The 15,107-nt window shown below is 41.5% G+C and overlaps 1 protein-coding gene across 1 annotated transcript in view; it reads right to left on the bottom strand.

The window, feature by feature from the left end:
- Positions 1-15,107, bottom strand: part of LOC141069515 (somatomedin-B and thrombospondin type-1 domain-containing protein-like) — a 116,523-nt gene that overhangs the window by 46,487 nt on the left and 54,929 nt on the right. The gene's annotated exons all lie outside the window — the stretch shown is intronic.

Raw genomic sequence — 15,107 nt, 5'->3', positions numbered from 1 at the left:
CCAATCGCCCTGCATGATGTTGGACTATAAGCACAACACCCACTTGTGGATGTCAGGCCCTCATACCACCCTCATGGAGTCTGTTTCTGACAGTTTGAGCAGACACATGGATGTTAGTGGCCTGCTGGAGGTCATTTTGCAGGGCTCTGGCACTGCTCCTCCCGTTCCTCCTTGCAGAAAGGAGGAGGTAGCGATCCTGCTGCTGGATTGTTGTCCTGCAGCCCCCCACATCTCCTGGTGTACTGGCTTTCTCCTGGTATCTGCTCCATGCTCTGGACACTGGGCTGACAGACACAGCTACCCTTCTTGCCACAGCTCGCATTGATGTTCCATCTTGGATGAGCTGGATTACCTGAGCAACTTCTGTGGGTTGGAGACACTGCCTCATGGAACACTACCTCTAGATGTGAAAGCAACGACAAAATGCAAAAGTGACCAAAACAGGCAAAAAGGATGAAAACAGAGAAATGTTCTATAGTCACTCCCTGCAGAACCACTCCTTTATAGGGTTGTCTTGCTAATTGCCTATCATTTCTACATGTCTGTTCCATTTGCACATCAGGAGAAATTGATTCACAATCAGTGTTGCTTCATAACGAAGATTTCATCCATTATAAGTTCATGCTTAGAGCATACAACACTGCCCTTGACCTCTCCAAACAAACCTATTTCAAAACCCTCATCACCTCACTGTCCAATAACCCGAAACGTCTCTTTGACACTTTTCATTCCCTGCTCAACCCAAGAATGCAGGCCCCAACCACAGAGCTTCGAGCTGACGATCTGGCCAATTACTTCAAAGAAAAAATTGATCATATCCGACAGGAAATTATCTCCCAATCATCTCATACCATGCACTGTCCTCCCTCCCCCACTACATCTAGCTCACTCTTTGAGTTTGAACCAGTCACAGAAGAAGAAGTAAGCAGGCTCCTTGCATCTTCTCGCCCAACCACTTGCACCAGTGACCCATTTCCGTCACATCTGCTCCAGTCCCTTTCCCTACTGTCACCCCTTACCTAACTAAAATATTTAACCTCTCTCTCTCTTCTGGTATCTTTCCCTCCTTATTTAAGCATGCCATCATACATCCACTACTTAAAAAACCATCCCTCGACCAAAACTGTGCCGCTAACTATAGACCTGTCTCTAATCTTCCCTTCATCTCTAAACTCCTGGAACGCCTGGTCCACTCCCGTTTGATCCGCTCTCTGATAACTCTCTTCTCGACCCTCTCCAATCCGGTTTCCGCTGTCTACATTCTACTGAAACTGCCCTCACTAAAGTCTCTAATGATCTACTAACAGCTAAATCTAACGGTCACTACTCCATGCTAATTCTCTTGGATCTCTCTGCAGCATTCGACACGGTGGATCATCAGCTCCTCCTCACTATGCTCCGCTCCATCGGCATCAAGGACACCGTTCTCTCCTGGTTTTCCTCCTATCTCTCTGACCGCTCCTTTACTGTATCTTTTGCCGGCTCCTCCTCCTCTCATCTTCCCCTTACTGTTGGGGTTGCTCAAGGATTGGTTCTAGGCCCCCTCCTCTTCTCCTTGTACACTGCCCCTATTGGTAAAACAATCAGTAGATTTGGTTTCCAGTACCATCTCTATGCTGATGACACCCAATTATACGCTTCTTCTCCTGACATCACGCCAGACTTTCTAGAAAACACCGGCGATTGTCTAAACGTTGTGTCTAACATCATGTCCTCACTATATCTGAAACTGAACCTGTCAAAGACTGAACTCCTTGTGTTTCCTCCCTCTACTAATGCACCTATACCCGACACTGCCATTTCCGTGTGTGGTTCCACTATTGCTCCCCAGCAACATGCCCCCCGCTGTCTTGGGGTCATACTTGACTCCGAGCTTTCATTCACCCCCCACATCCAATCACTGGCTCGCTCTTGTTATCTGCATCTCAAAAACATTTCTAGAATTCGACCTTTGCTTAACTTTGACTCTGCAAAAACTCTTACTGTTTCTCTTATTCATTCTCGTCTGGACTATTGTAACTCTCTTCTAATCTCCCTCTTACCAAACTTTCCCCCCTCCAAGCTGTCTTGAATGCTGCAGCCAGGATCATATTCCTCGCCAATCGTTACACCGATGCCTCTACCTTGTGCCAGTCCTTACACTGGCTACCCCTCCACTCCAGAATCCAGTACAAACTTATTGCCCTCACCCACAAAGCACTCCTTGGCTCAGCACCACCATACATCTCCCTTGTTTCAGTCTACTACCCTACCCATGCCCTCCGTTCTGCTGATGACCTGAGGTTAGCATCCTCGATAATCAGAACCTCCCACTCCCGTCTCCAAGACTATACACGTGCTGCGCCAATTCTTTGTAATGCACTTCCCAGGTCAATACGAGTAGTCCCCAATCCCTACAATTTTAAGCGTGCCCTGAAAACTCATTTATTCAGACTGGCCTACCGGCTCAACACATTAACCTAACTATCCCTGTGTGGCACAGTCAAAAAAGTTTTACCATAACCAGGTTCCCCGTATCGTGTTCCCACATGCTTTATGCATCTATTAGCCCTCTGTATCCGTACTGTTACACACGTAACATTATGGCTGGTCCAAACAATCAGGGCAATTGTTACAAACCACCTTTCGTGTCTCCCCTTTTTCCCTCATAGATTGTAAGCTTGCGAGCAGGGTCCTCATTCCTCTTGGTATCTCTTATGATCTATGTGATTATTGTTATGCTGTAATGTCTATCGTCTGTACAAGTCCCCTCTGAAATGTAAAGTGCTGCGGAATATGTCGGCGCTATAGAAATAAAATTTATTATTATTATTTATTATAACTGGACAGGTTGATTTCACAGAGGTGTGATTGACTTTGCGTCACAATGTGTTGTTTAAGAGTTCCCTTTATTTTTTTTGAACAGTGTATATACAAACGTACAGTACATATACACATAGTAAATATGCATAGATACACATACAGTACATGTGTGTGTGTGTGTGTATATATATATATATATATATATATATAGACCAAAAGTTTGGACACACCTCATTCAAAGAGTTTTCTTTATTTTCATGACTATGAAAACTGTAGATTCACTCTGAAGGCATCAAAACTATGAATTAACAGATGTGGAATTATATAATTGACAAAAAAGTGTGAAACAACTGAAAATATGTCTTATATTCTAGGTTCTTCAAAGTAGTCACCTTTTGCTTTGATTACTGCTTTGCACACTCTTTAAATTCTCTTGATGAGCTACAAGAGGTAGTCACCGGAAATGATCTTCCAACAGTCTTGAAGGAGTTCCCAGAGATGCTTAGCACTTGTTGGCCATTTTGCCTTCACTCTGCGGTCCAGCTCACCCCAAACCATCTCGATTGGGTTCAGCTCTGGTGACTTTGGAGGCCATGTCTTATGGCGTAGCACCCCATCACTCTCCTTCTTGGTCAAATAGCCCTTACACAGCCTGGAGGTGTGTTTGGGGTCATCATCATGTTGAAAAATAAATGATGGTCCAACTAAATGCAAACCGGATGGAATAGCATGCCGCTGCAAGATGCTGTGGTAGCCATGCTGGTTCAGTATGCCTTCAATTTTGAATAAATCCCCAACAGTGTCACCAGCAAAGTACCATCACACCTCCTCCTCCATGCTTCATGGTGGGAACCAGGCATGTAGAGTCCATCCGTTCACCTTTTCTGCGTCGCACCAAGACACGGTGTTTGGAACCAAAGATCTCAAATTTGGACTCATCAGACCAGAGCACAGATTTCCACTGGTCTAATGTCCATTCCTTGTGTTCTTTAGCCCAAACAAGTCTCTTCTGCTTGTTGCCTGTCCTTAGCACTGGTTTCCTAGCAGCTATTTTACCATGAAGGCCTGCTTACCTTTGACTCTGCAAAAACTCTTACTGTTTCTCTTATTCATTCTCGTCTGGACTATTGTAACTCCCTTCTAATCTCCCTCTTACCAAACTTTCCCCCCTCCAATCTGTCTTGAATGCTGCAGCCAGGATCATATTCCTCGCCAATCGTTACACCGATGCCTCTACCTTGTGCCAGTCCTTACACTGGCTACCCATCCACTCCAGAATCCAGTACAAACTTATTGCCCTCACCCACAAAGCACTCCTTGGCTCAGCACCACCATACATCTCCCTTGTTTCAGTCTACTACCCTACCCATGCCCTCCGTTCTGCTGATGACCTGAGGTTAGCATCCTCGATAATCAGAACCTCCCACTCCCGTCTCCAAGACTATACACGTGCTGCGCCAATTCTTTGGAATGCACTTCCCAGGTCAATACGAGTAGTCCCCAATCCCTACAATTTTAAGCGTGCCCTGAAAACTCATGTATTCAGACTGGCCTACTGGCTCAACACATTAACCTAACTATCCCTGTGTGGCACAGTCAAAAGTTTTACCATAACCAGGTTCCCCGTATCATGTTCCCACATGCTTTATGCATCTATTAGCCCTCTGTGTCCGTACTGTTACACACTTAACATTATAGCTGGTCCAAACGATCAGGGCAATTGTTACCAACCACCTTTCGTGTCTCCCCTTTTTCCCTCATAGATTGTAAGCTTGCGAGCAGGGCCCTCATTCCTCTTGGTATCTCTTATGATCTATGTGATTATTGTTATGCTGTAATGTCTATCGTCTGTACAAGTCCCCTCTGAAATGTAAAGTGCTGTGGAATATGTCGACACTATAGAAATAAAATGTATTATTATTATTATTTATTATAACTGGACAGGTTGATTTCACATAGGTGTGATTGACTTTGCGTCACATTGTGTTGTTTAAGAGTTCCCTTTATTTTTTTTGAACAGTGTATATACACACGTACAGTACATATACACATAGCAAATATGCATAGATACACATACAGTACATGTGTGTGTGTGTATATATATATATATAGACCAAAAGTTTGGACACACCTCATTCAAAGAGTTTTCTTTATTTTCATGACTATGAAAATTGTAGATTCACTCTGAAGGCATCAAAACTATGAATTAACACATGTGGAATTATATAATTGACAAAAAAGTGTGAAACAACTGAAAATATGTCTTATATTCTAGGTTCTTCAAAGTAGTCACCTTTTGCTTTGATTACTGCTTTGCACACTCTTTAAATTCTCTTGATGAGCTACAAGAGGTAGTCACCGGAAATGATCTTCCAACAGTCTTGAAGGAGTTCCCAGAGATGCTTAGCACTTGTTGGCCCTTTTGCTTTCACTCTGCGGTCCAGCTCACCCCAAACCATCTCGATTGGGTTCAGCTCTGGTGACTTTGGAGGCCATGTCTTATGGCGTAGCACCCCATCACTCTCCTTCTTGGTCAAATAGCCCTTACACAGCCTGGAGGTGTGTTTGGGGTCATCATCATGTTGAAAAATAAATGATGGTCCAACTAAATGCAAACCGGATAGAATAGCATGCCGCTGCAAGATGCTGTGGTAGCCATGCTGGTTCAGTATGCCTTCAATTTTGAATAAATCCCCAACAGTGTCACCAGCAAAGTACCATCACACCTCCTCCTCCATGCTTCATGGTGGGAACCAGGCATGTAGAGTCCATCCGTTCACCTTTTCTGCGTCGCACAAAGACTCGGTGTTTGGAACCAAAGATCTCAAATTTGGACTCATCAGACCAAAGCACAGATTTCCACTGGTCTAATGTCCATTCCTTGTGTTCTTTAGCCCAAACAAGTCTCTTCTGCTTGTTGCCTGTCCTTAGCAGTGGTTTCCTAGCAGCTATTTTACCATGAAGGCCTGCTGCACAAAGTCTCCTCTTAACAGTTGTTGTAGAGATGTGTCTGCTGCTAGAACTCAGTGTGGCATTGACCTGGTCTCTAATCTGAGCTGCTGTTAACCTGCGATTTCTGAGGCTGGTGACTCAGATGAACTTATCCTCCGCAGCAGAGGTGACTCTTGGTCTTCCTTTCCTGGGGCGGTCGGGCGGTCCTCATGTGAGCCAGTTTCTTTGTAACGCTTGATGGTTTTTGCCACTGCACTTGAGGACACTTTCAAAGTTTTCCCAATTTTTTCGACTGAGTGACCTTCCTTTCTTAAAGTAATGATGGCCACTCGTTTTTCTTTACTTAAGCTGCTATTTACTTGCCAAATACAAATTCTAACAGTCTATTCAGTAGGACTATCAGCTGTGTATCCACCAGACTTCTGCACAACACAACTGATGGTCCCAACCCCATTTATAAGGCAAGAAATCCTACTTATTAAAAACCTGACAGGGCACACCTGTGAAGTGAAAACCATTTCCAATGACTACCTCTTGAAGCTCATCAAGAGAATGCCAAGAGTGTTCAAAGCAGTAATCAAAGCAAAAGGTGGCTACTTTGAAGAACCTAGAATATAAGACATACAGTATTTTCAGTTGTTTCACACTTTTTTGTTAATTATATAATTACACGTGTTAATTCATAGTTTTGATGCCTTCAGAGTGAATCTACAATTTTCATAGTCATGAAAATAAAGAAAACTCTTTGAATGAGGTGTGTCCAAACTTTTGGTCTGTACTGTGTGTGTATATATATATATATATATATATATATATATATATTACGCACATTACAGACACATGGTTTGCATATATACAAACACTTTACACATTGAACACACATTTACAGTTGTGCTCAAAAGCTCACATACCGCAGCAGAATTTTTGCTTTCTTGGCCTATTTTCAGAGAATATGAATGATAACACCAAAACATTTTCTCCTCTCGTGGTTAGTGGTTGGGTGAAGCTATTTATTGTCAAACTACTGTGTTTTCTCTTTTTAAATCATAATGATAACCCAAAACATCCAAATGACCCTGATCAAAAGTTTACATACCCCATTTCTTAATACAATGTATTGCCCCCTCTAACATAAATGACAGCTTGAATTCTTTTGTGGTAGTTGTGGATGAGGTTCTTTATTTTCTCACATGGTAAAGCTGCCCACTCTTCTTGGCTAAAAGCCTCCAGTTCCTGTAAATTCCTGGGCTGTCTAGCATGAACTGCGCGCTTGAGATCTCCCCAGACTGGTTCAATGATATTGAGGTCAGGAGACTGAAATGGCCACTCCAAAACACTTTGCTTTGCTGTAGCCAATGACAGGTCGACTTGGCCTTGTGTTTTGGATCTTTGTCATGTTGGAACGTCCAAGTACGTCCCATGTGCAGCTTCTGGGCTGATGATTGCAAATTTGCCTCCAGTATTTGCTGACAACATGCTGAATTCATCTTTCCTTCAACTTTCCTTCAACTTTCCTCGTTTCCTGTGCCTTTGCAGCTCACACATCTCCAAAACATCAGTGATCCACCTTCGTACTTAATGGTGTTCCTTGTTGACCTCTCTCCAAATGTAACGTTTATGATTGTAGCCAAAAAGTTCAATTATGGTCTCATCACTTCAAATTACCTTGTTCCAGAAGTTTTGAGGCTTGTATCTGTGCTGTTTTGTGTATTGTAGGCTAGATACTTTGTGGCATCTTCCCAGTAATGGCTTTCTTCTGGCAACCACGCAGCCCATTTTTCTTCAAGTGCCTCCTTATTGTGCATCTTGAAACAGCCACACAACTACTTTTCAGAGAGTACAGTATTTCAGGTGATGTTATTTGTGGGTTTTTCTTTGCATCCCGAATAACTTTCCTGGCAGTTGTGGACAAAATTTTTGTTGGTCTACCTGACAGTGTTTTTTTTTTTTTACAGAGCCCGTGATTTTCCATTTGTTAATCACATTTTGAATGCATTATCAATTCCTTGGATATCTTTTTGCATCCCTTTCCTGTTTAATACGGTTCAACTACCTTTTCCCATAGATCCGATGACAATTCTTTTGATTTCTCCATGACTCACAATCCAGAAACATCAGTGGCTGGATGAAAGATGCAAGAGTCTGTCTGGATCCCAGAAACTCACTCAGCTTTTATGCACACACACTGATCGCAAACTAACAGGTCACAGGTGAGGATACTAACTTTAGTAGCTATTCAAACCCATTTGTGTCAACTTCTGTGGATGTTATCAGGCCAAATCACCAGGGTATATAAACTTTTGTAACTCTAACCTCCCATATATCATATAAATGAAGGAGAAACGAACAGATCCCAGAAATAACCCTTTCAGTATTGTATTTTAATCATTTTGAATAAACATTCTTTTATGTTTCTGGGATCTCTTCGTTTCTCCCTCATTTATATGATATATGGGAGGTTAGAGTTACATTTGTCTTTGTTGAAGTGCCCGTTGAGATTTGACACTTATTGTGGTAACTATATAAACTTTTGATCAGGGTCATTTGGATGTTTTGGGTTGTCATTATGATTTAAAAAGAGAAAACACAGTAGATTGACAGTAAATGGCTTCACCCAACTACTAACCATGAGCGGAGAAAAATATTTGGTGTTATCATTCATTTTCTCTGAAAAAAGGTCAAGAAAGCAAAAATTCTGCTGGGGTATGTATACTCTCTTTTTTGCACAGGCAGCTGGATATCTTCATGTAAGTTTACTTTCTAGCAACAGGGGATTTCAAGTCCATTGCCAGTGAAGGGGTTGTACACACTGGCCTGAGCCCTCCTTTCCTGCTCTCAGTAGTGCATGGTCCTAGCACTATTCCTCCCTCTTTCTTTCCTGTCTTGACTGCTGGTGACATAACAGCAGAGAAGAGTAGGAGCTGGGAGACCATACCGGTGGGTGGCAGAGGTGGAAAGCATCCCTGGCCCAACCTGCCCCTGTCTACAAATGTGGATCTAGGGAATCTAGATCTAGGGATCTGTTGTTTTTTTTTTCTTTTATGTGACCTGTTACTTAAGAGGATGATTTAAAGCAATCCTGCCTTACCTGCAGATGTAGGGTTAATCTGCAGCTAAAGAGCAATAAAATCATACCTGTCTGACTTAGTGAAAGAGCAGCTACAGGAGGAAATTAAAATACAGCTTCGCCATGGCCACTTGCGTCCAATCACAGATACACAGTGTAGGGAACAGTTACCGCTCTCTATAATCTGAACAAAACTGTAATCACTTCCCGTCACATTGACTGACAGCCTGCTCTGTAAGCCCAAGACCTCGCTTCTAGTGATGAGGCTGTTGAAAAAATAAAGTGCACATCTTTCCAGAACCTAGTCATTGTATAACTATCAGTAATATTGCAGCGTACAATAGCGGTCATGATTAGGCAACAAAGGGAGCCACAGCTGTTTCCTAATATTACTGGTGCATATTTATTTTCTCTCTGGAGAATGCAGCAGGAGATTTTGGCTGGACAGCATGATAAGTGTTATGCCTGCAGCGAGGTATAGATAAACATCAAGGCTTGTATCAGCTGAAAATAAAGCTGTTTGGAGAAAGAACAATGCTACCAGTGCTGTGCTATTAGCCTGGTGCAGCCAGATGGTAAAGATTCTGTAAAATAAGTAAACTAGACACAGAGAAAAGGGGGTTCAATTTCCTCTTGCTTTTCTAATGCTTAAACATTCTACCACACTATGCAGAAGATGGATTTCATAAAGCATGATAAAGTATTCAATAAATTGGTAGGTATGAAACTAATAGCCGTTTGGCAAGAATTGTACTGTATGTATATAATCAGTATATAGAGAGAAATACATACACAAAACATATAAAATGTAATCTTCTGATTGCTCTATGAGATGGTTAACTATGAGACATTGTTCTCATGCATTAAAAGGGGTTGTCACTGTCGCCATGTCCATATCTCCCAAGATGGTGCTGGTCATGTTGTTTACTAATGTGACTGCTTCCCAGGCTGTGTCCTGTTCTGCGTAGATGCCAAGTGTGTTGCACAACTTTTCATCGGAATCGTGAAATGAATTAGGACTCTGGTTGTCAGTCCTGGGACCATGGTTTATGTTTTGTTGCAGTGGTCTTCTATATAGAAAAATTCCTTTGTAATCACATAAGTTGCCCATAAGTTGTCCCTTCTGCCCCAACGCGCGTTTCGCACTGCTTCTTCCGGAGGCGCCCGGGGATTCCCTCCAACTGACATTTAAGGTAATCACTGTTCCCTTGTTCACCCTGTTTTGCCCGTTTTTGGAGATACATTTAAGTAGGTAGTGCTGGGTATTGGTTAATTAATATATGTCTGGTCAGACAAGTATATATTCCATACATACCTTCCTTGTGGGACCATATATTCCCCCTTTGTCTGTATTCTTCCTATATTCAATACGTGGGTGTGCGTTAATGTCCAAGATAATTGGCTGATGTGGGTTTTTTCCTATGGATTTTCGCAGTCCCTTTTTTTAATGGTGTGACACCTTTTCATGTACTCATATGTTTTTGTACTTTATGTCAATAAAGATGTGTTTTTATTAATTTATTCCATTATGTGGTACCTAAGAAAATTTTCTTCATTGTGGTTACCATGAAGTGATTATAGAAAAATTCCTGCGGTATATAATTTGTACTAAATGTCCCAATGCATAATAGGCAATACACATGCACATACAACATATAGCAATCTGCTCCATAGATTGTTATCAATCCAATCTGTGCAAGAAAAATTAAACTGTGGATAAAATATGACATTAATTATACTGTAATTGAAACAGATACAGTATCATATAGTCACCTGTGCCCAAATTTGAGCCTCAATCACCTATTATAACCTACTACACATCGACTGGATCAGACACTACTAAATCTCAGAACTCGGAGACCTAATAGTCACCTTAAAAGTTATATGCCTCTCAGTATTTCTGTTTTCCTTCTGGTGCATCTAAATTGAAAAATTATGCAACTTAGCAAATATAAATCTTATTCACCTTTCCTCAACTTTTTGCTATCCAACCATGTTACTACACAGATGTATAACATCTTCACAGACTCTTTAGAAACAAAACATTTTTGTCAAGTTTTCACTAAATTATTTTTACTTTTGATACATTAGGACAGTAAAAATTAGGTTGGATGTTTGATAAATTATAAGTAATACACCTGATTTTTTGCAAGATTTCTCTGCATGATGTTGTAATTATTTGCATTGTACCATGTAATTGATCATATTATAAAATCAGGTGTTAAAATATTAGCAATTTAAAACAGACTAAATCTTTTGGGATCTACTTAGCTGTTGTTTTATGACGGCCTAAAACTGTCTGATTTTGACCTTTTTTGCCTTAACAGGCCTTTATTAGCTCTGTACTTTCATGCAATCAATTTTAACATGGATTTTATTGTTAATAGCAATGATGAACACAGAATGGTGGGTATATACCTTGCCTCTAAGGGCTTGATACTAAGTAAGAAGTGTTTACTGTGCCTGATGGGCTATACTTTCTTCTAGGATACTAGACAGCTTAGCCTTTAGTCTATTAGGCAGACCTAACCTGTATTAGGTCGTCAGTAATTTATTTTCCTTTCTTTTTTCTTTTTCTATTTTACACATTTTTTCCATTAGTTGGAGTTCCCCATCTTTATCCTTCTCCCCAGGGTGGACAAGCCATGCATTCCACACTAGTGTACTTTTCTGCACACGCCACATGTCCACTATATACCCATGGATTTGGCTTTAGTGAAGTGCAGGTGAACCCACAGTCACCAAAGGGACTTGTCGCGAATATAACTATATTATGGCTCTTTTGCAGTGTTTTGCTGCTGCTGAATGGCCCTATTGGGCTCACTCTGGATTTATTGCTGGTCCGCAATGCTTTTCTTTTTCCAGGTCTCCACTGCCAACAGTCACAACAGTTAGAGACCTATATAACAATCACATAATTTATTGTTAGGCTACAACATTGTCCTTTTGGTGGCTTGGTGCCTCTCCTGAACCCCAATCTTTGCTCAGGGTGTTTTTGAGAGTGGACCTTATTACTGTCAATCAGTACCTTTCATGTTGTTTATTGTAAGGAGTGTCCCTTTTTTCTTGTGCCCTTCTCTTTGCTTCCAGTCCCAGCCTCAATTTTTATTGTGATTCCTTGCCTGCATTTCACTGTTCTGGACGCCTCCCGGGTGCAACAGCCACCTATTGTCCGTTTATGTGCCAAAATCAGAGAACAGTGCCTTAACCCCCTATGTACTCAGTACTCTTCAGAAACTGAGACCCATTATGGGTAAGGTCTTCCACCCAAGCCATAGATAATCTGGCCAGCCTGCCCCAACCTGGCCTGTTCCTGGATCGATTGCCTGTCTAGCTTGCCTATCAATGTTTTCTTAATCAGATTCTCAGCTCCCTTTGCCCCATAATGTAGAGCTTGAGAAGCCTATCTTTCTCCTAGCAGACACACTCACAAGAGAAATAGGAAGGGAAACAGAGCATCATTAGGCTAAAAAAAAAAAATCCATCAAAGAAATAATAAAAATGTTAGGAGGTCAAATCAACTTTTTGGTACATTCTGAAAAAAAAAGAGCATAACTAGCTTAGAAGAATATTTAGAATTGAGACACTCTCAATTCTAAATATTCTATCAACTGGCTAACACGGTAGAAAGATATATATCATTCCTGTATCATAACTAACTTAGGAGCTCAAAAAGACCTGGATGACATCCACAGAAGACTACAGTAGTTGATGATTGCAGAATCCTTTACATGATGAACATGGTGGAGGCAATGTGATAGCATTTACATGCACGGCCTCCTATGGCACTGGGTCACTAGTGTTTATTGATGATGTGACTGAAGCAGCCGATGAATTCTAAAGGCCCCGTCTCACATAGCGAGATCGTTGAAGCGTCACCAATTTTGTGATGCAACAGCAACCTCGCCAGCGATCTCGTTACGTGTGACACATAGCGGCGACCAGGCCCCCACTGTGATGTCGCTGATTGTGCTTGAATGTGCTGGGCCATTTTTTGATTGCTGGTGTCCCGCTGGCCAGTGCGCATCGCTGTGTTCGACACCGACGAGCGACCTCGTTAGCGACTCAGATATCATGGACGCAGGCGGTAGTTGTCAGAATCGCTGCTGTGTGACAAGGTCCTAACGACTGCCGAGGTCGTTATACGGATCGCTGGATCATTGCTTCGTCGTTGGGTAAATCTGACTGTTTGACAGGTTACTAGCGACCATTATCGACGCACCAGCGTTCCTTACAGGGCGTATTGTTGTTGGGATCGCTGGTGCGCCGCTAAGTGTAACGGTATCCTAAGTTGTGGGCTATGCTTTCTGCTCAGTTTCAACTAAATGCAGGAAGGTTGACTGCCCAGCGCTTCACAGTACAGATGAACAATGACCCAAAACATACTGCGAAAATAACACAGGAGTTTTAGGCATCCTGAAAGACGAAGTCATTGCGATAGGGCTTTTGTCAAACAACAAAGCGCCTATATGTGACAATATCACAATGGAACTAATAGAGTCTTCTGAAGCGGTAGTTGATGTCATCATACACTTTTTTCGACAGATATAGGCAACTGGTAAATGGCCCAAGGACTGGACATCGGTGTTTATTACTATTCCGAAGAAGGTAGAAGATATAGACTGTGGAAACTATCGGACTATTGCGCTCATGCCAAGAAAATGCTACTGAAGATTTTATAAAGAAGGTTTCAGTCTTACTTTGACAGCGCTGCCAGAGGAGTAAGAAGGATTCAGAAAAGGCAGATGAAGAAGAGATGTTATAGCTAGCATTAGATAAATAATGAAAAAGGACAAAGGAGATCTATTGTTGCTTCATCGACTACAGCAAAGCCTACAACTGTGTTGTTTACAATAAACTTTGGAGTACCACGAAGGATATGGTTGTGCCAAATCATCTGATCAGCCTTATTAGGAACCTTCACATCGACCAAGAATCAACAGTGAAATGGAACACGGGCGGACACAACATCGTTCAAAGAATGAGACGTCAGACAAGTCTGTATCCTTTCTCCATTTCTCTTTAATTTATATGCAGAAGTTATTTTCAGGAAGACAGGACTTGCTGGAAAGGAAGAAGGAATCAAAATTGCTCGACGAACCGCCAACAATCTTAAATATACATATGATACAACACTTATAACAAGAGTAGATGGAATGAAGGACTTATTATGGAGTGTCAAGATGGAAAGCTCTAACATGGACTGTTACTCTACACATAAATATATTGACTACTGCCTGGTATGACTGAGACACATTTGAGATGGACTGTGACAAACTGGAAGTTGTAAAGGGCTTCAACCTACTCGATCACTTAAGATGCAGCGATGACACAAGAAGTCAATAGTAGAATAACTAAGTGCAAATCAACAATGAAGTCACTGGAAAAGGTCTTCAAATTGAGGAACATTTCACTAGCATCAAAAACACGGCTCATACATGGTTTGGCTTTTTCTGTGGTAACATATGAATGTGAAACCTGGACAATAAAGAAACAAGTCAGAAGAATTGATGCCTTTGAAATGTGGTACTGGAGAAGGAGGTTATCAATAACATGGATGGCAAGAAGAACAAACAAATCAATTTTACAAAATCAAGCCAGACATGTCACTTGATGCAAGGATCACCAAGCTATGACATTCCTACTTTGAACACATCATACAAACAAAGTAATCACAAGACAAAGATATAATGGTCAGAAGAATAGAAGAAACAAGGCAAAGAGGAAGACCAGCAACCTGATAGCCGGATACTATCAAGATAACAGCAGAAAAGATCATGATAGACCTATCTAGGCTTGTATAACATCGATCTTCCTACAGATCGTTCATCAAGTTGCCATGGCTCGAGATCGAGCCGAAGGCTCCAATACTGTTAATGAGAAAGCTTCACTACTTACCATAAAATCCCTTTCTCGTTGAAAATATTGAGGGAAAAAGCTCATTCCCTATTCCTAGTGCTTATGTCCTGGCGTCAATTTTAATTGCTTGTGGGCAATGTTTTTTTTTTTCCCTAGGTTCAGGTCATGCTGGTTCCTGTTTTGTATTTGTTTGCTTTTTTGGAGGTGGGGGTTGCTATTTTGCTTTTGGAACAAAATGGAGCTAACTAGTCTCTTAGTGGCAGGGGATATACCCACAGTCCTGTGTCCCCCAATACAGTAAATGAGAGCGCGATTTTACAGTAACTATAAAAAAAAAAAAATCTTTTTATGCCCAGTAGTCATCTGATATTGTCTGTAGATGTTCCTCCTGAAATGTAAAGTTCTGAGGAATATGTTGGCGTTATAG

This window comes from Dendrobates tinctorius, unplaced genomic scaffold, assembly GCF_039654945.1.
Source record: "Dendrobates tinctorius isolate UK_male_01 unplaced genomic scaffold, ASM3965494v1 ptg000265l, whole genome shotgun sequence".
Taxonomy (NCBI): Eukaryota; Metazoa; Chordata; class Amphibia; order Anura; family Dendrobatidae; genus Dendrobates; species Dendrobates tinctorius.
Note: the sequence above shows the minus strand (reverse complement) of the source record. Positions and strands in the feature narration are given on the sequence as shown.